The following is a 25366-nucleotide window of genomic DNA, read 5'->3' on the forward strand; positions in this document are numbered from 1 at the left end:
TATTCTGTCTAAGTAGCTTCCAAACTGATAGCATGAACAATGATTTCTCCTTCTGGTAGTTTTTCCCCTCTAACCGTCCCTCTTCTTCAATTCCCCACTGGTCTCTTACCACTTCTCTTCACCGGCCTATCACCTCCCCAGAGCCCCTCCTTCTTCCCATTCTTCTATGATCCACTCTCCTCTCTTATCAGATTCCTTCTTTTCCATCCCTTTACCTTTCCCACCAGCCTGGCGTCACCTATCACCTTCTAGCTAGTCCTCCTTCTATTCTTCACACCTTTTAATTCTGGTGCCTTCCCCTTTCCTTTCCAGCCCTGAAGGGTGTTGGACCAAAATGTCGACTGCTTATTCATTTCCACAGATGCTACCTGACCTGCTGAATTCCTCCAGCAATTTGTATGTATTGCTCTGGATTTCCAGTCTTTTGATGTAACATCAGAACATATAAACAGTTGGCTCTCGACCCCATAACCAAATTCTTAACTATTGAGATTTGAAGGGTTCTGGAGACTAGATCATTAGTGAAGGTAGCTTACAGTTTTGAAAGATGGGAGAATTGAAGAGTTTGGGGAACTGTTTGCCGAAGAAAATTTGGCACCAGTGTGGGTCAGCTTTGAGAACCATGGAAGCTTCTTTCTGCTCCAATTTAATTGTGCCCTTGCATTCTCCTTGTTGAATCCAATTCCTGACAATATAAGCATGTATTTATCATCTATTACACCTATTGCTTACTCCTCAGTGAATTTTCTCGATATGTCAATATGTTGTACTAAATTCTATGAACTTCCACATTAACACAATATTTTACTTCAGTTATGTACTTAAATCAAAACCAATGCATGATCCACCATATCCTTATTCAGTGAAACTTTAGTGTTCAGCTGCTTCATCCCGGGCCTCTAGTAATTTCCTGAAGGCATATGTCAGATTAACTGGGTTATAGTTCTTTAGTTTCCTTCTCTTCTTTACTTGAATCACAAAAACAGGTGTGTAATTGTCTTATCAAATAGTTTGTGAGTCAAGAAAACTTGCTGCATACTTAAAAGTGTTACAGTGCAATGCTTCCACTTACTTCTTAAAACCTGGAATGAAAATTACATCATCCTGGGGATACATCAAAACTGGAAACTGCTATTTTCTTATTCAATTCTAAGACTCTGATACTAATTTTCAAATGTCATGTTTACTTCTCAAGCCCAGATTCCTTGGGATATCCAGCTTTGATTAAACGTTGCTAATGATGCATGGTAAGTAGTTAATACCTCTGTCAATATTCATCATTTTAGGACAAAGATACATTTTGCATCTGCATACTGCCTTAATAATAATTCTAAATAATTAATCTATTGCTTTACTGAAGTTTCCTGATTGCAATCAGTTTTTTCCATTCTTCGGCTGTGGCATTGTGACTATTCCTGTCCATTATTAAGACATAAATTTTAATATTTCTAATGCATAGGTTTAGATGTGTTTTGCCAATTTATTAACACATTTCACACATTGCTGAGTGAAAGAAGTTGTTTCTGAATCATTGACAGTGGGTCTTTAAGCTCCTGTGCATTTCCCTGATGGTAGTATTGAGAAGAGGGCATGTCCCAGATGGTAAGACTCCTTTATGATAGATGCTGCCTTTCTGAGGCACCATCACTTGAAAATATCCTTGATGATGGGAAGACTATGCCCGTAATGGAGCTGGCTAAATCTATAATCTTCTGTAGCTTTTTACGATCGTGTGCATTAGAGGCTGTCATGCAACTAGTAAGAATGTTCTCCATTCTGTGCTTGAAAATTTGTGCTTGGTGACATACCTAATCTCCTCAAGCTCCTAATGAAGCAGAGCCACTGCTGTACCTTCTTCAAGATTGTGTCTGTGATGAGCCCAAGGTAGATCCTTTGCAAAGATTGTTGCCATGTTCAGATTCTTTTATTTTCTTTTCATGACATCTCTATCTCTTTTCTCATCAACAATTTGTCACTTCATTAACAGAGTTCTCAGGCCAAAGGGATATTCTGGGACAGGTGAGAATCCTTTTCCATAAAATATGCATAAAGTATAAAACCTTTTAATGCTGCTTTATTCATGTGACCATTGAATGTTGCACATATCACCATAATATGTTGAAGTTTGAGGAAGCATTTAGGACATGAAGTAAAATAGAAAGGAAGGGAAACAGAAGCAGGATAATTTAAATCTCTGAAAAGCTGATTGTCAAAAGAAATATGGAAAAACAGAAAACCAGCAGGGTCCTGGGTGATAAGGAAGACAGCTGTAATTTGAAACTCATGTGGGTTGAAACGAAGGAAGTCCGATCATTCTTCTTCCATTCATGAATTATTAACCATTAACAATGGCATATCTCTTTGGAGCAAATGTATGTGTGAGATCATTGGCACCGAGAAACATACCAACCATCAGGAAAATTGAGTGTTACAAGGGAAGTGTTTTCTGGTCAGATTATGAGTAATGGCCCAAAAAATATTCTCTCTATAAGCCGAGAAAACACAGCAGGAGGTAAATCACATTCTATTTTATCAGAACTGCACTGACTTTGTTTTGTGTCAGAGATCTTAGGAAGAGGATGATTGGAAAACTTAAGACAGAATTCACAGGTCCACCACTTTAATGTAAATGGTAGAGGTGATTTGGAAAGGGAGTTGAGTGGGTACAAAGGGAAATAATTAACAGGCTAACAGGAAGAAACTGGAAAACTGGAAATCAGCAGATCCAGGCTGGATCAATAGTCTTGGTTTTGACGTAATAGTTATTAAATTCTATTCTATGATTTAATGTTTGGCCTTCGGCAGCAATGAAAAGAGGAAGAGTTCATTTTGCCCATTCCTAATCCAGGGGATATGGTCACATCAAACAAATTCCACTGTTTCTTTTAATTTAATATTAAAGTGGATTTAATTAATATGGTTAGTTGATTTATTATTGTCATAGGTACAGTGTAAAACTTTGTGATGCTGGAGGATCATTCATTAGTCTTATAATAGTGGGTGTGTGGTGGGGTGGCGATACGTTTTCACCAACGGAGCTGTAAGGCGCTTCTTCACTCTGCTAGTCTGGAGGTCACCACTGGGGAAAGTGTAGCACCCGCTTAGCCCCACCCCCCCCAAATCATGAAGCCATGGGAACAGGTGGTGAATGGTCACATGAGCAGATCGTGTATATCACAAAGTCTGGTTCTGCGACCAATGTTGCCAAGGCAGACAATCTCTATAGAGTAGTAATAATTGCTGGGATCACCCATCTTGTAAAGACACTGCCCAGAAGAGGGCAGTGGCAAATCACTTCTGTAGTAAAATTTGGAAAGAAAATCATAATCAAGGGCCATGATCACCCATATCATATGACACGGCACATAATGATAATGATGATGATAACAGAAGCTGTCCTCAAGCCTGGCGGTGCATGTTTCCAGGCTTTTGTATCTTCTGCCAGATCCTAGTGGAGGAAGAGAGAATGTCTAAGGTGGGTGGATATTTTTTATTATGTTGGTTGATTTATTGAGGCAGCAAGCAGTGTAGACAGAGTCCATGGAATTGGAGTTGATACTATAATGGGTAAGATAGGTAGCAAAGTTTATTGCCACATCAAGGAAAACCAACACATGCTCTGCATTACATTAATCTTGATCAGTACTAAATTGAGAAGAAAGTCCAATAAAAACAGCATTTCCCTGGTATTCTACGATGTGCACAGTCAGTAGCTGGAGTATTATGCTGCTGATGAGCTAGATCTATGAAATTTGTTATTAAGTTAGCAAAGCACATTTAGAGTAATGCACTATAAATATCAAAATCCAAGTCTCAATAATGGGCTGGAAAAATCACAATACTACAACCTAAGTGCAGGTAAGTACTGCAGAAAACTGATAACAATCAGCAAACTTCTGTTAAGCAAGAGATTAATTATTTAGGATCATTATTGATATAGCCTGTTGTTGCACAATATAACTCTCATAAAATGGTGAATATTGCAAGTTTATGACCTCCATGAAAAGAGGCTTTTGGAACTAAAAATATGTAAAGCAGTTCACTTGTGTATATTACACTGGTTTAAACAACTCTTCAGTAGAGACTCATACTGACAGCGCACTATTTCAGAATGCTAGCTTAAGATGGTTCAGTTATGTCTTCAAAGAGAAGAGCTGTAGCCATAAAGTATTTAAGACCCAAAATTATTTCTTTATTGTATTGTCATATCATGATTGGCTTTATGAATGTTAAACAGGCTAATTCTGTGAACTGGCTTGGTCTAATGAGTAATGGGAAATATATGAAAAACAACAGAATTATAAAGTAAGCACATAAATAGCAAAATGCTTACATCAAAGAAGAAATCAAATCTTTGATATGTATGATAAAAAGTATGGGAATTTTATAATCCAGAATTTAGAGTTAGATTAAGAGTCCCTCAGAAAGTATGGATGAGAAGGTTGAACAGGAATTGGAACATGACACATACAGCAGCTTTCTGAATGAGCAAAGTTATTTGGTGGAGGAGAGATAGGTTATCAGCAGATAATAAACACTAAACTATTAAACTGTGATTGTACAAACTAGTGAGCAAATTTCATGGTGCCACCAATAAAACAATGGTCCAAAAATGGTATCTATATGGTTGATTGTGCCTGAACTGGTATTTTCCTCTAGAGAACTGGAAGTTGAGTAATGGCCAGACTGAAGTTTATAAAATTATGAGAGGTATACAAAGGGTAGACAGTCAGAAACTTTCTCCCAGAATAGACATGTGAAATATTAAAGAACATAGTTTTAAGGATAGAAGGGAAAATTTTAAAGGGATGTAAGGGGCAAGTTTTTATTTTACAAAGTGTTTGGTGTCAGGTTCACTATGCCAAGAGCAGTAGAGGAGGCAAATATGATAGTGGCATTCAAGATGCTTTTAGATAATGTGACAGAGAGCGCTCAGTCAACACACATGCGCACTTCAATGTCTTCCCTAGCTGTGATTTCTAATAATGGGCCCTAAAGGGTTTGGATTTTTGATGCCTTTCACGCCATACATGGTGGAACATTCTATTATGTATTGTTCATATTCTGTAATATGATTGTAGCTACATTGTGGGGTGCATCATATTCTGATTTATGTGTAGTCTTAAGTTAACTTTGTGGGTATTAAAGGTGGTGTGTTTTGCTGCCGAAAAGAATGGCGCAGTTTGCTCTCAGCAGGAAGACAGAGTCAGAGACTGCCAAGGAGTTCACACTGGACAAGGTATGAGCTGTTATGGTGTTTTCTGGTTGATATATTTTTGTATGGGGCAGTTTTCTTTTTGTTATTTTCACTAATTTTTGTAAGTTTGTGTTTGATGCACCTAATAAACATCCTTGCATGAAAGTGCTAAGCTACTCCAGCCATTTTTTTCTTCAGTCATAGCCCACTTATCATAACAGATAGACACATGTATGTGGGAGTAATGGAGAGACATGGATCATGTCCAGTCAGAAGCAGCTTCATTTAATTTGGCATTGTTTTCAGCAATGGCATCGTGAGCTGAAGGACCTGCTCCTGTGCTGTACTGTTCTACAAAAGCAAAAGTGCCAGGGTACTTGATAAGGTAGATTGACAGTGTAGGCTGCAGGAAGTTATCAATGGATTGGTTAGATGAACACAACATTAGCAAAAGGAATTCATTGTGGAGATGTCTGTGGAAATGCACTTGGAGAGGGCAATCTTGGCAAAGGAATTGACCATAGATGATAAGGTATTAAAGCAATCATCAAGAGACTCCGGAGGTACCAAGAGAGATAGAGACAGCGAGATGGAGTGGTCAAGAAGGCAAATTGGTTAAGACACAGAATAGAAGTGCAAGAAGATTATGCTACAACTTTAAAAAATCATTTGCCTACTCTACTGTAAGTTATAGTCACAGTAGGAAGGATATTATAACAATAGAATTTTGGAAAGTGGGAGTAACTTCAAAAGATACTTTTCAGGCCAGTACACACATATTGGGCAAAATGGCTTCATTCTTGAGGCAGAAATGTCTGTATCATCTCTTTGTTTTTGACCAATGTAATCCTAACTGTAGATTACCAGTCTGTACAATGTTAGTAACCCAAGTATTTAATCAGGAAGCTGTAAATGAACAAATTACCAGCTGTCATAAAAAATTATTGTCTTCATATTGAATGAACATTCTCAAGGGAAGCAAACTGTTTGTATCATGCGGAGTAACAACCTTTTACAGTAATAAAAGGAGATTAAGATCGTGCACCATGTTGTGTTGTCAAGTTTTCATAAATTTTAAGCTTGACTACCATTCACATCCAAACAGAGAATAGTACAAGTCGTCAATGCAGTTCACATCTCAACTGAATGGATGAGTTTGTGTTGATAAAACAAAGGCTTGAATATTCCCAGCCTGCTAACAATCGTACTTGTTTTAGCAACAGTTGCTATACATTTTAATTTATGGTGATTTTAATTGCTGTGTTTCTGAATTTTTCAGGTGAAATCCATGCTTTCAAAATCAGTGTATGATTAATGTACTCATATCTTTTGAGAAGAAGTTAGGTGAGCCACAAGATAAGGAAATCCTCAGTGGTAAACATAAAAAACATATATCTTGCAGAAAATGTCATAGTAATCTCTTGATTTCTATGGGAGATACATTCCAGAAGTGGCCATGAATCCTAGTATCTTTGAATAATGGAATAAGATTATTTAGGGAAAAATGTACACTGATTTTCAAAGCATGGTTTTCACTTGCTTAGGGAGCTCTTGCATGATGTTCTGGATGTTTTTGTCCCAGTGAGACAGGGAAAGGATGGTACGGGTGAAGGAATTGTAGTTGACAATGGTACTGGTGAAGGAATTGTACTTGACAAGAGATGAAGAACATTTAGTCCAGAGGAAGAAAGAAGCTTAGCTAAAGTTTAGGAAACAAGGATCAGACAGGGCTCTAGAGAGTTATAAGGTAGCCAGCAAGGATCTTAAGAATAGGGTTAGGAGAACTACAAGGGGGCATGAGAAGGTGTTGGCAAGTAGGATCGAGGAAAACCCTGAATGAGGGTAGGATCAATCAAGATAGAAGAGGAAACATGTGCCTGGATTCAGAGAAGGAAGGACAGGTTCTTAATGAATACGTTGTTACAATATTCACCAATGAGAAGGATCTTGATGCTTGTGAGGTTAGCATAAAGCAGGCGGATATTCTGCAATAAGTTGATGTTAAGGAAGAGGATGTTCTGGAACTTTTGAAAAACATTATGATAGATATATCCCTAGGCCAAATGGGATATGCCACATATTATTGTGGGAAGCAAGGTAAGATAATGCTGTGCAGTTGGAGATGACTTTTGTATCCACAATGGCCATAGGAGTAATACTAGAGGATTGGAGGGTGGAAAATGTGATTATTTTGTTCAAGAAAGGGAGTACAGATAACCTTGTGAACTATAGACCAGTGAGTCTCACTTCAGTGGTGGATAAATCATTGGAAAAGATTATTAGAGACAGGATCTATGAGCACTTGGATTAGCTTTGTGATGGGGAGGCCATGCCTCACAACCTTGTCTGAATTCTTTGCCGATGTGACAAAGCATATTGATGAAGGTAAATCAGTGGATGTGATGTATATAGATTTTAGCAAGGCATTCGAAAAGGTTGCCCATAGTAGGCTCATTCAGGAAGCCAGGAGGCTTGGGATTCATTTCTCAAAATTGCCACACAAGTTGATAGGGTTTTTAAGAAGGCATATGGTGTATTACCCTTCATTAGTTGGGGGATTGAGTTCAAAAGCTATGAAATAATGGCTGCAGTTCCTTAAAACCCTGGTTAGACCATAGTTGGAATATTGTGTTCTGTTCTGGTCATCTAATTATAGGAAGGATGTGGAAGCTTTAAAGAGGGTGCGGAGGAGATTCACAGGATGCTGCCTGGGTTAGAGAGCACATCTTATAAGAGTAGGTTGGTTGAGCTAGGAATTTTCTCTTTGGAGTAAAGGAGGATAAGAGATGACTTGATAGAGATGTACAAAATAATAAGAGGTATTGATAGAGTGGAGAGCCAGAGACTTTTCCCAGTGAGGAAAGGTTGAATACAAGGGTGCCACGTTTTTAAGGTGATTGGTATGGAGGGGAGGGGATAATGTCAGAGGTAGATGTGTACAGAGTGGTGGCTGGATAGAACACCCTGTCAGCGGGGCTGGTGGAAAAGTACATTAAGGACATTTAAGAAACACTTAAAGAGGCACATAGATGATAGAAAAAATGGCTGTCTATGTAGGAGGGAAGGATTAGTTCGATCTTAGAGTAGATTATAAGGTTTGCACAACTTCGTGGGCTGAAAGACCTGTACTGTGCCGTGTACCTTGTTCTTAAATACCAAAGTTCCTGTATATTTGCTCTTTACTAATATTAAAACATACATGTATATACATCCACATTTTTACAACACATTACAGGTGCTACTAGAGAAGGTAACATTCTAGACCATTGCTGCAATCCAATTAAAGATGCCCTTCATGCCACATCCTATACACACCTTGGTCATTCTGACCATACAATGATTCAGTCCATCTCTGCGTACAGGCAAAAACTGAAAACCATGAAGCTCGCTAATAAAGCTGGTTTGATAAAGGCACAGAGATGTTAAGAGACTGCTTTGAGTCCACTGATTGGAACATCTTTAAAACTAGTTCTGACATCATTGATGAAATACACTGACACAGTTATCTCCTATATCAGCTTTTGTGAAGATGCCTGCAGCCCTACTAAAACAATCACCAGTTTCGGCAATAATCAATCCTGCTTCAATGTGGAGCTTAGACGGTTATGTCTGGAGAAGGAGGACCCTACAAGAATGGAGATAACGGGGAGTTCAGAAAGATCAAGTACAAGCTGGAGAAGGCAATCAGAGCTGCTCAATACCAATATTCAGCCAAAGAGAAAAACCAATTTTCTGCAAATGGCTGTTTTTCAGTCTGGAAAGGCCTTCAGTCCATTGCCAACTACAAAAAGATGTCACCCTACCAGTATCCCCCACACCCCCCCATCCCGATGACCCCCTCTTCCCAAACCAGATAAACGAGTTCTACTGTAGTTTTGACTCACAATCACCAAACACACTTCAAGAATCCCCTCTGGAGCCCGTTCAGCCAGATCATCACCAATACCCTGTGCCATTTGTTGCCAAGGAAGAGGAGGTGAGAAAGCTGCTCAGGAGGCAAAATATCAGGAAGGCTGCTGACCCTGACTCTGCCTCCCTGAAATGCTTAAACACTGTGCATGTGCTGACCAACTCTCTATAGACCTCACAGATATTTTAATCAATTAAACTATGCACTGTTTCAGCATGTTTCAAGAAAGTTTAATATTCCACTCCCCAAAATTATAAATGATTATTGCACTCAATGGCTACAGACCTGTTGCACTCACATTAGTTATAATAAAGTTGTTTGAAAGACTGGTTGTATCATTTTTCAAATCCATTACTCAATTTTTGAGATCTGCTACAGTTTGACCATGGAGCCTATAGATCTATAGATGATGCGGTTAATATCAGTATGGACATCATACTACAACACGTAGACTTCCCCAGTACATATGTCAGGATTCTGTTTGTCAATTTCAATTCAGTCTTCAATACATTCCTTAGCTTCTGCGAGGCAAACTCTCCAAACTTAATGTACCAGGTCCTATATGAGGTGGATCAAAAACTGCCTCTCTGACAGAAGGCAGTATGTGAGACTAGGCAAGCACATCTCCACATCCTGCTCACTCAGCACTAGTGCACCACAGGGGTGTGTTCTCTCTCCTCTCCTATTTTCTCTATACTCATTGACTGTGTATCCAGTGTTTCATCAGTTAAACTGATCAAGTTTGTTGATGGACACCACCAGAGGCAACAAATCCAAGAATCACCTGGAAGTAAACAGGCTAGTGTCCTAGTACAATCACTACAACTTGGAGCTGAATGCCCACAGCACCATGGAGATGCATATCAACTTCAGCAGAAATATTTCTCCTCTCCACCTACCCATCAATAACATAATAATTAAGACCTTTTCAACATTCAGGTTCCTGGGCATCAGTGTCTTGCAGGACCTCATATGGGAGGATCATATCTCCTTCATTAACAAAAAGGCTTGGCTGAGGATGTGGTAGTTGGCAAAATTCCATCTTCCCCAGAACATACTAGCACAATGCTACACTGCCAGCATAGAGGGCATCCTCACATTGACCATTGCTGTCTGGTTTGGTGCAGCATACAAAAATTACAGCGAACAGTCAGGACAGTAGGAAAGGACATTGGCTGCAAATTACCACCACTGCAGGACCTGTATTTATCCAGGACATAGAAGAAAGCAGGAAAAATCATTTTGGACACTACCTACCAGCAAAATGCTTTTTTCTAAAAGCTCACCTCAGGGAAGTGGCATAGGGATATTAAAACTTTATACAATCTTAAGAGTTCCCCCCTCCAGGTAGTTAATCTGACCAACCATTCTAGTAAGGACCCCCACCACCTCTATCTAGTACTTCAGTCACTGCACAATATCAATGGGCTTCACATGAAAGGAAACCAGTGGTAACCAAATCCAATTACTTGATGTAATTATATGGCTTTTTTCTGCTTTCTCGGCTGATGGGGCTCAGCCCAAAATGTTGACTGTACTCTTTTCTATAGATGCTGTCTGGCCTGTTGAGCTCTCCCAGCATTTTGTGGGCATTGCTTGGAGTTCCAGCCTTTGCAGATTTTCTCTTGTTTCTTTGTTAACTTACTCATTTTACATTGTCCAGTTAAACTTCTTGAGGTTGTAGTATTCAGATGGGTGATCAACTGTGAGTTCATAAAACCACAGAAGTTAATATGTGAAAGTTAAAGTTTATTGTACAATAATATGGAATACATTGTTGCATAGTAACAACTACAAATGCAGAGCATCTGGCTCATGCTGTCTTTTCACTACTTAATTTATGTTTTACAACACACATAAATGCTAGGGGAACTCAGTAGGTCAGGCAGCATATATGGAGAGAAATAAACAGAGGATATTTTGGGTTGAGATTCTTGATCAGAACTGGAAAGAAAAATGGAAGAAGCCGGGATAAGTACATGCTGGCAGATGATAGGTGAAACCAGGTGAGGGGGAAGATGGGTGCATGGAGAAGCGGAAATGAAGTAAGAAGCTGGGAGGTGATAGGTAGGAGAGGGAATAATCTTATAGGAGAGGATAGTGGACCATGAGAGAAAGGGAAGGAGGAGGGGGACCAGATGGAGGTGATGGGCAGGTGAGGAGAAAAGAAAGGGTAAAAGGGGAGTCAGAAAAGGGGAATGGAAAAAAGTAGAATTGGGAGGGGGAAAAATGACTGGAAATTAGAGGAATCAATGTTCATGCCATCAGGATGGAGGCTACCCAGATGTTGTTCTTACAACCTGATTGTGGCCTCATCATGCCAATGGAGGAGGCCAAGGACTGACAGGTTGAAATGGGAAATAGGAAGTTGAACTAAAATGGTGGCCACCTGGAAATCTCTCCTTTTGTGGCAGACAGAGTGAAGGTTTATTTTAATTTATGCTTTTTATGTGAATGCTCGTTATATCTTGCCACTTGCCTGCAATGCATGTGAAAGTAAGATTTTCATTGTACCTGTGTCTACATGTACTTGTGCATATGATAATTAACCCAACCTTGACATTGAAGTAGCCCAGAGAATATAAAAAGTATGGCAGAAACAATTAAATACTGTTTCCAGTAGCTTTAATCAGAAATGTGTAACAAAACTTCTTTTGACTAGCTCATTTCAGAAGCTCTCAAACACATCCAACCGCAGGATAAAAGACAACTGCTGATTTATTTTAAAGAAATTAACGGCAGCATAGAATCATGTTAGATCTATCACAGGATAGACATGAAGCTGTTTTGAGTACAAACGGTTCAAGAGAAATATCAAACATTCAGCCAATTGTGTATTTAATATTTTTGTTGCATTATGCAGAGGCCAAAAGATTTCAATGGAGGCATAAGCAGCATCTGCTGACTGATTCCATATTTCAAAACTGCAGTGATAAAACATAATATATCAAAAGTTTAAATCCTCTGGTAAATCAAAATGAACTACAAGTTCAAGTAGAAAGCTAAAACAAAGGTCATCATTTGCTTTCAAAATAATACTGAGTCAAATCTTGTCACTTTTATGTAAGCAAACTTGCAGCATCTTCAGTCAAGGGGATTTTTCAGTTATGTTGCTATCATAATCTGTCATTATTTTCATAAGACACTGAAATCTGAAATATACTGACAAGCATTAAGACTAATATGAGTGATACAAACAACATTGCTAATTTATTTCATTAGCAATATATAGCAGAATATTTATGCCAATACATTCAGTTTCATTCAGTCCTTGTTTGCTCTGCGTATGGAAATCAGTCCATTCAAATAAAGCTCTGGTCAATTTTGGTTAGCTCTTCTAATGCTGCATAATTATTATGTTAAAGGTTTTAATAACCAACTAAATTGTAATTACCATGAAATTATATGTAGGTTTACCTTTTGTTAGACCTTTGTTAGCTTTATTTATTGTGTTTATTATTTTATTGAAATTCAATTTGACATTAATGGTTATTTACATACCTAAACTTAATTAAGAAGCAAAGTCAGTCTTTCAAATTTAATAATTAGCACACTTTTCAGTTGTTTCTTTGTAATAACTCTTCTGCTTTAATTACTTGTGGTCAGGACAAATGTTCTTCCAGGTTCGTGAGACTATAGATTTACAGGCAGAGCAGAATGTACAGTGGGACAACTAGTAGATCTGCTGTCTCACAGCTCAAGCAAACTGGGATCAATCCCGACCTCCAAATTTCTCTGTGTGGACTGCTCTCCTTGTGACCTCACTTCTCCGTGCTCTGATATCCAACATATTAAAGATGTGCAGGTTAGTAGCCATTCCCTACCCTCAGTATGCAGTGAATAGAACACTAAGAAGGCAATTTATGGAAATGTGGGAAGAATCATTACAGAGGAACAAAACAGTGCATAAAAGGGGCGAGCAGCAACTTGTTGTGTCAGAGTATCTCCTGTTTTTGGAAATATAGAAAAATCTGCATCATTTTCTTGTGCCAAACAACTTGTACATAATAATGATGATGTTGAATGTTCAGAAACCATAATCACAACCTATGTCTCCAGGCTTTGATGATTTCAAAATTTAACAGAAATCTCTTTAAAACTAGAAGTGTAAGAGAGAAATTAGGAGGGCAGAAAAATATGAGAAGGATTTCGCAGGCAAGGTAAGGCAAAATCTCAAGAGATTCCATAGACATATTAAATAAAAGACTCACCAGGGAGAGAACAGGGCCCCTTAAATTTCAGCATGGTTTGCTGTGTGTGGAACCAAAGGAAATGAAAGAGATTTTTAATAAATACAGTGGATTCTGCTTATTTAGACCATCAGTTAATTCGGAGAGCCACTTATTTGGGACATCTCTTAAAGGACAGAAACTAATCGTGAACAAAACTGGGATTCCCTTTGTTTATTTGGGACACTATGCCACTTATTTGGGACAGGAGGCTGTTGCCAAACAGTTTCTAACGAATGTAAGGTATCAACAATCATAGTGAATGTTACAAGGAAAATAAAGATTTAGAGGATGCAATCATCGAAAGCATTGTTTGAAGGCAGTCCGCTGTCTACACTGGGTATGTCTGCACTGATTTTATTCATTTACATTCAATTAAAGAACATGGCAGCGTACACTGCATGAAATTCTCCATCATTAACTATTTGGAACTCATACATAGTTTTATAGTACTGTACTAGAACTGCTAGTGTTCTAATCTGTTCTGTATTTCATTTAACTGAGTAACAAATTGTGGTATTAACTGGTAGTCTGTCTTTTATACACTTCTTTAATTATTTCCAAGAAACTTCAGCTGATTGGAGCAGCCAATTAATGGGACCACTGACCCCAGGCAGACAATCTTTGAAGAGTAATGATAATGGCTGTGGTCACCTGTCGTGTAAAGACACTGCCCAGAAGAAGACAATGGCAAATCATATCTGTAGAACAATTTGCCAAGAACGATCATGATCATAGAGACCATAATCACCCATGTCATATGACACGCCACATAACGATGATGGTGATGATGCTTAATTGAACCAAAATGTACTGGCCCAATGTATCCAAATTAACAATATTTCTCTTCAGTTTTTACTGTGGAGAAGACAATAGAAGCTGAGGAAACAGGGAAAATGAATGGTGCTGTTTTGGACCACATACCAATTAGTAGGAAGATAATAGAGGTCTCAAGTGTTTTAAGGCAGAAACTTCCCAGTGCCTGATCTGGGGATTATTGGACTTTGTGGGGAAGTAGAGAATAAATTGTAAAGGCCCTTGCAGAGATATTTGCTCATCTCTGGCCACAGCTGATGTGCTGGGGTGCGGGGAATGGGAGAGTGGCTAATGTGGTACCATTGTTTGAAAAGGTTTGCAAAAACAAGGCAGGAAACTACTGACCAGTGAGTCTGACATTGGTGAGTAAATTGCTTGAGGGGATTGCTGAAATCCATATACACTACATCTACTGCTCTAACTTCACCAATGAAGACACATCCTCAAAAAATTCAATCAGGTTCGTAAGGCACGACCTGCCTTTCACAAAGCCATGCTGACTATTCTTAATTATGCCTCTCCAACTGTTCATAAATCCTGCCTCTCAGGATCTTCTCCATCAATTTACCAACCACTGAAGTAAGACTCGCTGGTCTATAATTTCCTGGGCTAGCTCTACTTCCTTTCTTGAATAATGAAACAACATCCACAACCCTCCAATCCTCTGGAACCTCTCCTGTCCCCAGTGATGTTGCAAAGATCATCGCCAGCAGCTCAGCAATCTCCTCTCTTGCCTTCCACAGTAGCCTGGGGTACATCTCGTCTGGTCCCGGCGACTTATCCAACTTGATGCTTTCCGAAAGCTCCAGCACATCCTCTTTCTTAATATCTACATGCTCAAGCTTTTCAGTCCACTATGTTCTACATTCCTGGCAATGAAGTACTAGTCCAGGCAATTTCTTCTAGTAACTCAAGCGTCAAAGTGTAGACAACTTCCTGGTAAATCCTTTCTGCACTCTTTCTAGATGATGAGAGGCATTAATCATATGGATAGTCAGAGGCTTTTTCCCAGGGCTGGAATGGTTAGCATGAGAGAGCGCCGTTTTAAGGTGCTTGGAAGTAGGTACAGAGGAGATGTCAGGGGTAAGTTTTTTATGCAGAGAGTGGTGAGTGCGTGGAGTGGGCTGCTGGCAACAGTGGTGGAGATGGACACAATAGGGTCTTTTAAGAGACTCCTAGACAGGTACATGGAGCTCAGAAAAATAGAGTGCTATGGGTAACCCTAGGTAATTTCTAAGTAAGTACATGTTCGGCACAGCTTTGTGGGCCGAAGGGCCCGCATTGTGCTGTAGGTTTTCTATGCTTCTATGTTTCTAAGACTGAGGTGGGACCTGACTGTGTTATATAAATCATGAGGGGCATAGATAGAGTGAAAGCACATAGTCTTTTTTCACAGGGAGGATTGTTTAAAACAATAGAGTTAGGTTTTAGATCAGAGACAAGAGATTTAAAAGGGACATTGGGGGATGTTTCTTCATACAAAGGGTGGTAGGTATTTGGAATGAGCTGCCAAAGACAGCGTCTTGAGACAGGCATATTAGATGCAGTTAAAAGCCATCTGGATAAGTAAATAGGCAGGAAGGGTCATGGGACAAACATGAGCAGATGGAACTTGCTCAATGGGTAAGACAGACAGCATGGAGGAGTTGGGATGAAGGACCTGTTCTCCTGTTGTATGACTCTATGACACTAAATGGAAAATATCAATTAATTTACAGTGGTGAAGAGAGAAACATGCAATCCACATCACAACATTCCCGCTGTTTGACCACATTCTCATTTGGCTTGCCAGCTCTTGACCAACCCCTTAACCTTCACATTTTGATACTGATTATCTTCTCTCTATCTTTCAGTCCTGATGAAGGGTCTCAACCTGAAACACAAATGCTAGCTGACCTGCTGAGTTTGTCTAGCATCTTGGTTGCTGTTCCACATTCCAGGGTCTGCAGTCTCTTGTGTCTCACCATAATCTGTTGACTGTGGGTGCTAACACCTAGGTAACTTCCAAACTCTTTGTACATGAGAAATAGCCTTTTCCTATGCATGTGATTGAGTGCACATACAAAACAGAATGAAATCTTTAATTTTGTTAGCTCTTGAGGTTAAGTCCCAATGTTAACTAAATTCCATTTATCACAAAGTAGGGCTTGAATTTGTAGGGTCTTTAATGATTCACACACACACGCACACACACACACATGCACACACACACACACACACACACACACATTTCATATATATATGAAAAAAAACCTTTTCTTTCACACTTGTAAACTCCAGCAACATACCTGACAACATTGACTACACATTTTGCAGTGCAAAATGTAGCTATCACGTATACATTTAAATATACAGTGAAATGTGTCATTTGTGTTAACAACCAACACAAACTATGGACAAGTGTTGCTACACTCTCTGGCACCAACATAGCATGCCCACAATATTTAGCAGAACAGTAACAACAAAAAAAACAACAGCAAACCAAATGCCTTTCCTTCCACTCACCCACTCACATACAGACAAACCCAGGATAGGCTGCCCACTCAACCTCTAGCCTTCAGCACACTTACAGACATCAGGTTTCTAAGTTCCCAAGTGGGCTCTGCAGACCTGTTGTGTACATTGTAGAATTGGGGTGGGCAACCTGATAAGGGTCGTAGTGGTTGGCATTCAATAATGAAGACAAAACCCTTGTCTGCAACATTGAGTCGACATCAGCTCTGTCTTGGGCTCACCCTTCTTTGTACCCCAGACAAGCCTTTAGCCTTCTTTAGAGCCAGCTTTCAAAATCAAGGCCCCCACTGTTTCTAGTGCAAAAAAAATTGCCATAGTGATCTCAAATGCTGCAAGTGGACTAATGCTTATTAACTTTGCATTGTGCATGGTTTGGCACCATCTGTTCTTGCCACAAGTTGTCTTAAGCACTTCCTTCCAATGGAGTGGATGACTGATTATTCTGAACAGCGTATTAAATAAACTATGAAAACTATTGGATTTGGAATTGAGCTAAATGAATGCTATATGCAGTTCTAGCACCTAGTTGCAGAACCGCAAAAAAGTCACCAGAAATTTATCCTTTAAATTTTTATTTTTCTACAACGAGAGCACAAAAACATAACATTTTTTGTGTGACCTACAAAAAATGCTGCTTGTAAAATCAGCAGCTACCATGTTATTGCTGCTTGGGTGCCCAACAAATATCAGAGTGTCAAAGCAAATTCTTCGTGGCAATCCTTGCTATAGTTGCTTGGGTTGCCATGTCTATTTATTGTTTCTTGTTTCAGTTGTGAAAGAATTACAAACAGAACAGAACATCAAAAAATGTCTTACTTCTAACATTACGATGGAAAGACAGGATTGATGAAACAATTGGAAGCAGCTGGGAACAGAGCATGGCTTTGAGGAATTCCCGCAGTGATATCTTGGGGCTGAGAAGTTTGACCTTCAAGAAACACAACCATCTGCTGTTCTGTCAAGTCTGACTCCAGCCACTGGGATATTTCCCATTTTCCGGCTTCTTAATGCTAAATGTCATGATTAGTCACCGGTACAGGAATACAATATTATTCTGATACTAAATGAAGTGCAATTTAATATCAGCCGTATCCGGATTTTAAGAACGGATCAAGATGGAATGCATTCATCAGTGAGGACACCCACCATTCAGGACATGGCCTCTTCTCATCAGAAAGGAGGTACAGGAGCCTGAAGATGCATGCACAACATCTTAGGAACAACGTTTTCCCTTCTTCCCTCTACCATCAGATTTCTCGATGGACAGTGAACCCATGAACACTAACTCACGAATTTTTGCTCAGTTTTGCACTACATATTTAATTCTTTTAATATATTCTCAATATTCCACTGTACTGCTACCACAAAACAAATTTCACAGCATGCAGTTTGTTAGAGAAAATAAGGATGATTCTGATTCTGAATCATGTATAATTTGATCAATGCATGTACATTTACATGATAAATTAAAAAAAGTGCACTGTTGTTTTCTCCATCTATGTTGTTTTGAAATACTTTGTTTCTTAGAAATATATTAAGTAATCAAGAAGCAACAGCAGATGGGATTTTATAACAGATTCAGTGTAGCAAGTTCTCCCAAACATCACAGGGTGTGCTGTTCAAACAAGAAAAAAAACTGCAGTTCAATCAGTTTGGATAAAAAAAAACTACACAACTATGCTTTGTGAAAGCTGGAGATGACATTCTTGTAATGTTCAATGCAAGTGATGTTATAGAGCTCAAATAAAATGTCCTCCCTACCTATAGAGATCTGCATTTGACACTTCCAATAAAACTCTACTTCCACCCTGATACATGAAAAGAGATTTTGAGGGATCTAGAATATAGAATAGTACAGTAAAGAAGCAGATCGTTTAGCCTATGAAGTCTGTGCTGAACACAATGCCGAATTAAACATGATCCATATCCTTCCAGTCTCGACGTATTCATCTCTATGTAAAAGCCTTTTAAATGTCATTATTGTATCGGCCTCACCTGGCTGCATGCTCCAAGCACCTACCACTTCATGAATTAAAAAAAAACTGGCATACGTATTTCCTGTAAACCTTCCCCCTCTCAACTTAAGTGCATCTCCTCTGTAAAGAACTTTCCTTTTAACTGGAATCTTATTGGAAAAAAAGTGGCAAAGATAGTAGCTATGATCTGGTCTTTATTATGAACCTACAGGTTACATTCTGACAATATTTCAGGTTTAACATTTTTTTTCAGCAAACATATGATCTGTATTGGTGTGCCTCATTTACTTTCATTTAAACAACAGTTGTTTGGCTGTTCTACAGCTGTGAATGTGATTTGTGAATGGATTTCATACAGATAATGTGATTAATATTTTGTTGACAAAATTTCTGACAATAAGAAAATTAAAATACAGTAACACTTATACAGTTGAAATAACGCTTGTAAACTATGAAATGTCACTGACATGCCATTCATGTGATAAGGACCAACGAACACTACATAAGAGCTACAAAACTAGCTGTGATTGCAGGGCGGAATTCATTTCAGAAACAATCACAAGTCTATGCTCCAAAGATTAGTGAGCTCAAGAGCATTGCTATCTCATGGGAGTGTTTTTGGAAGCAAGGTAATTTCAAATACAAGTCCTGAACACCATTTATCATATAAGCCACTGAGGACAGCTGCAAGTAGATGCCCGATATATGATCATTGTAAATGAGTGTACCTAAGGGCTGCAGTGGTTGAAAGTGAATGTTTCTCAGATAAATTATTGATGGTGAATGAACACAGCTTGGATCATTTTATCCACAATGCATGAACAAATTAATATAAAAATAGTCAAATAGGAAAAAGCCAGATAAACACAGAAACATAGAAAATAGGTGCAGGAGTAGGCCATTCGGCCCTTTGAGCCTGCATTGCCATTCAGTACGATCATGGCTGATCATCCAACTCAGAACTCTATACCTGCCTTCTCTCTATACCCCCTGATTCCTTTAGCCACAAGGGCCTTATCTAACTCCCTCTTAAATATAGCCGATGAACTGGCCTCAACTATTCCCTGTGGCAGAGAATTCCACAGATTCACCACTCTTTGTGTGAAGAAGTTTTTCCTCATCTGGGTCCTAAAAGGCTTCCCCTTTATCCTCAAACTGTGACCCCTCATTCTGGACTTCCCCAACATTGGGAACAATCTTCCTGCATCTAGCCTGTCCAATCCCTTTAGAATTTTATACGTTTCAATCAGATCCCCCCTCAATCTTCTAAATTCCAGAGAGTATAAGCCTAGTCGATCCAGTCCTTCACCATATGAAAGTCCTGCCAGCCCAGGAATCAATCTGGTGAAACTTCTTTGTACTCCCTCTATGGCAAGAATATCTTTCCTCAGATTAGGGGACCAAAACTGCACACAATACTCTAGGTGTGGTCTCACCAAGGCCTTGTACAACTGCAGTAGTACCTCCCTGCTCCTGTACTCGAATCCTCTTGCTATGAATGCCAGCATACAATTCGCCTTTTTCACCGCCTGCTGTACCTGCATGCCCACTTTCAATGACTGGTGTACAATGACACCCAGGTCTTGTTGCACCTCCCCTTTTCCTAATCGGCCACCATTCAGATAATAATCTGTTTTCCTGTTCTTGAAATATAAACTGAAATATAACTGAAGTATAAACTTGTACGAAAATATTCTTGTGTGGTGGGGTGGAGATATGTCTCTATCAAAGGAGCTGCAGGGTGCTCCTTCCCTCCTCGAGATTGTGGGTCTTCCTTGGGCAAGGTGTAGTACCTGCTTAGCATACCCTGATCAGGATCATGTGAAGCCATGGTGGTGGATGGTAGTATGAGCAGCTGGTGCATATCACAAGTCCAAGTTATGCGACCACTGATGCTAGGGAGGTAATCTCAGAAGAGTATTGATAATCACAAACAAGAGAAAATCTGCAGGTACTGGAAATCCAAACAACACACACACAAATTCTGGAGAAACTCAGCGGGCCAGCCAGCATCTACTGAAAAGAGTACAGCTGACGTTTCAGGCTGAGACCCTTCGGCAGGAGTATTGATAGTGGCTGGGGTCAACCGTCTTGTAAAAACACTGCCCAGAATAAAACAATGACAAACCACTATGTGGAGAAATTTGCCAAGAACAACCACAGTCATGAAAAGACCAAGATTACCCATGTCATACAACATGTCATAGATCCTTGGTGATGTATATGCAGAGGAACTTAAAGCTGTTCACCCTCTCAACCCCAGATCAATTGATGTCAATAGCCCGTTTCCATTCCTCCTTCAGTCCACAACCAGCTCCTTTGTTTTTGCAACATTGAGGAAGAGGTTGTTTTCTTGACATCACTGTGACAGGGTGATGACTTCTTTTCTGTAGCCTGCCTCATTATTATTTTAGATAAGGCCAATCAATGTTGTATCATCAGCAAATTTAATTAGCAGATTGGAGCTGTGGGTGGCGACACAGTCATGGGTATACAGAGAGTAGAGATCTTAGGACACATCCCTGAGTGGCACCCGTGTTGAGGGTCAGAGAGGCAGAGGTGAGGGAGCCCGCTCTTACCACCTGCCAGTGATCTGACAGGAAGTCCAGGATCCAGCTGCACAAGGCAAGGTGAAGGCCTGTTAAACCCAGAGGGAATTATGGTGTTGAATGCTGAATTGTAGTCCAAGAACAGCATTCTCACATAAGCACCCTTCTTCTCCAGATGTGTAAAGATGGTGTGTAAAGCTGTGGCTATTGTATCATCTGGGCTCACAGCTTGTTAAGCACCTTGTCAAAGGCCTTCTGAAAATCCAAGTACACAACATCAACCAATTCTCCTGCTTGTTATTTCTTCAAAGAATCCCAACAGATTTGTCAGGCAAGATTTACCCTTGGGGAAACCATGCTGACTATTTCATCATGTTCATCCAAGTTCCCTGAGACCTCATCCTTAACAATTTACTTCATCATCTTCAAACTAACTGGTCTAAAATTTCCTCGCTTTTGCCTCTCTCTCTTCTTGGAGTGACATTTGTAATTTTCTAGTCTTCCGGAACCATTCCAGAATCTAGTGATTCCTGAAAGGTCATTACTAATGCCTCCAAAAATCTTTTCGGCCACTTCTTTCAGAACTCTGGAGTGAACACCATCTGATTCAGGTTACTCATCTACTTTCAGACTTTTCAGTTTCCCAAGGACCTTCTGTTTAGTAATGATAACTTCAGAAAATCACCCCTGACACCTGGAATTTCCACCATATTGCTGGTGTCTTCAACAGTAAAGACTGATGCAAAATACTTATTCAGTTCATCCGCCATCTCCTCGTCCTCCATTACCACCTCTCCAGTATTGTTTTCCAGCGGTCTAACATCCACTCTCGCCTCTCTTTTACATTTAATGTATCTGAAGAAACTTCTGGGTCCTCTTTAATATTATTGGCTCTCTAACTTTCTTATTTCATCTTTACTTTCTTAATGGCTTTCTTGCCTTCTTTTGGTTTTTAAAAGTTTTCCAATCCTCTAACTTATCACTAATTTTTACTCTATTATATGCCGTCTCTTTGGCTTTTATGTTGGCTTTGACTTCCCTTTTTAGCCATGATGGTGTCACCTTGCCTTTAGAATAGTTCTTTCTCTTTGGAATTTCTATACCCTCTGCCTTTTGAATTGCTTCAGAAATTCCAGCCATTGCTGCTCTGCTATCATCCCTGCAGGGTTCCTCTCCAATAGATTCTGGTTAACTCCACTCTCATGCCTCTGTAATTCCCTATACTCCATTGTAATACTGATCTGTCTGACTTTATCTTCTCCTTCTCAAATTTCAGTGTGAATTCAATCATATTTTGATCATTTGCCTCTAAAGGTTCTTTTACCTTAATATCTCTAATCAATTCTGGTTCATTGCACAACACACAGTCCAGAATAGCTGATCCACTGGTGGGCTCAACCACGAGCTGCTCTAAGAAGCCATCTCACAGGCATTCCAGAAATTCCGCTTCTTGGAATCCAGCACCAACCTGATTTTCCCAATGTACCTGCATATTGAAATCCCCCCTGACTATTGTAACACTGCCCCTTTGGCATGTATTTTCCATCTCCCATTATAATTTGTAGACCATATCTCTACTACAGTTTGGAGTCCATATACAACATCCACCAGGGTCCTTTTACCCTTGCTGTTCCTTAGCTCTATCCACATTGATTCAATGCCTTCTGACCCTATATTACCTCTTTTTAATGATTATATTTCATTTTTTACCAACAGAAAAATGCTGCCCCCTCTGCCTTCCTGCCTGTCCTTTTGATACAATGTGTATCCTTGGATATTAAGCTCCCAGCTATGATCTTCTTTCAGTCACGATTCAGTGATGCCGAAAACATTATGCATGCCAATCTGTAACTGTGCTACCTTATTCGGTATTTTGTGTGCATTCAAAAATAATACCCTCAGTCCTGTATACACTCTTTTTGATTTTGTTTGGCTTTTATGTTGCAACTCATCCTGTTGACTGCAATTTTACCATATCAACAGCCTCCCTTCACTACACATTTCCTCTGTTTGTAAACCAACTACCTCAGCAAAGTCACTCCGGTTCCTATACCCCTGTCAAAATATTTTAAACCCTCCCAAACATTAGCCAACCTGTCCACAAGGATACCAGACCCCCTATTAAACATAGTTATGTTATCTGACTCCACTAGCTCCTCTAATCATGTTTTCAAAACATCAGTCATTCTTTCTGTAAAGAAACTTACTCTTCAGAACCTCTTTAAAATTCTTTCATCTTAACTTAAAGCAATCTCTTCTTTTTTTCTGATTCCCTGACATGAGAAAAAAAATTCTCAATATACACTGTCTCTCATAATTTTATATATTTCTTTTAGTTCATCCCTTACCTTTCTCACTTTAGGAAAACCAACCCAAATTCATCCAGTATTTCCCATAACTAAATACTCCAATCCAGATAACATCCTCATGAATCTCCTCTGCAAATCCCTGATACAGCATCATCCGTCCTACAGTGCGGTGGCCAAAACAGCATACAAAAATCCAAGGAAGGACTAACCAGTGTTTTGCAAAGTTGCAATATAATGTTCCAATTTATGTTCTATGACCTTACCCATGAATACAAGGATGCTATGTGCCTATTTCACTGCCCTATCTACCTATGTTTAACACTGTCTGGGAACTATGAAGTTGAACCCCAAATGCATCACCTTGCATTTGATGGAAATAAATTCCATCTGCCAATTGTTCCACCTAACTTTCTATCTGATCGATTCACTGCTGTAGCCTTATACAAGCTTCCATGTTAACCACACTATCACCAATTTTGATCTTGCTGAGGCTCCCCCATTCCTAGATCCTGTGGCAGCTGAGACCTTCCAGAATATATGACCTTTGACGTTAGGAAAGGTCTTCAACCTGAAAATTTAACTGTTTCTCTTCCCACAGATGCAACCTGACATGTTGAGTATTTTCAGCAATTTCTGTTTTATTTCCAGCAGCTGCAATATTTTTGATTTTCAAGGAACTTACCTTTCTCTTCATGGCTATACTAAGCTACTTCAGTTCACTCGCTTGTTGAACATCCTTTTATCCCTTTTTATTTCAGCTAGTTACTTAGATTCAATCCTTTTAATCACTTACTTTTTTTTTAGTAATGTTAATCTTTTTCTAAATATTCTCTTACACAGTTTGTAAATGTTAGAAACATAAATAACTGAATTTAAATGCCAGTTGCTAAGTACTCTGGGGCTACAACCCTGTCCACATGAGCATTGAAGGACACTCTGCAATATAACACATGGTGCTGGTGCCCGCAATCTCACTACAGTAAACAGAATAGTACAGAATATAACAGACCTATGTTCTTGGAGCTGCTGAAGATACCTGGAGAGATAAAGTATAAAGATAGGCTGTTCAGCCCATCTTGTCCATAGTGACCATCAACATCCCACTTCCACAAATCCAACATTAATCCCATGTTTTATTCATCACATTCTTTTCAGTTTTCCCCAGATTCTACCAGTCAATTAGACACAAGGAGTACTTTAAAGTGACCAGTTAACCTACCTGGGACGTGCGAAGAAATCTAAGAACCACTGGGTCATGGGGAGAATGTGCAAACTCCACACAAACAGCATCTGAGATTGAGATTGGCCTCTCTAACGCTGTGAGGCAGCGGCTCCCCCATGTATGCCACAGTGACGCTCCAAGTTCTGCCTCAATGCTATGCAGGTAAGATCTTTGGTATTAAAGGACTACAGCGCTCAAGGCAAGAAGGTAGAAAAGAGCAGAATGGATCCATACGTGGAGTTGGCATATTCACCCTGTGATTACATGGATTTCTTCTCATTTTCCGGTACCGCACCCCCCTCCCCCAATATCCCAATGGGCTGGTAGGTTTGTTGGCTGTTTTAAATTATCTTTTTGTAGCTGAGTGGTAGGAACTGGGAAAGTTGATAACAAAATGGTGAGAAGAATAGGATTAGTGAAAATGGTGGTCTTAGTGTGGATTCAGGGGCAGTCCAAAGAACAGTTTTCATGCTCTTTGAATCTCAGCAGAATAATGGCAAAACCTTCGTGCACCAAGATAAAGACAAATAAAGATGATGGTTTGGTGTGGAGAGCATTTCACTCATTGAAATTATGTAGGATATCCATGACTTTGAACAGGAAATTGCTGTATCATGAATGACTTTTTTGTCACCGGAAAGCAT

This window comes from Mobula birostris, chromosome 5 (genome assembly GCF_030028105.1).
Source record: "Mobula birostris isolate sMobBir1 chromosome 5, sMobBir1.hap1, whole genome shotgun sequence".
In the NCBI taxonomy this organism is placed as follows: domain Eukaryota; kingdom Metazoa; phylum Chordata; class Chondrichthyes; order Myliobatiformes; family Myliobatidae; genus Mobula; species Mobula birostris.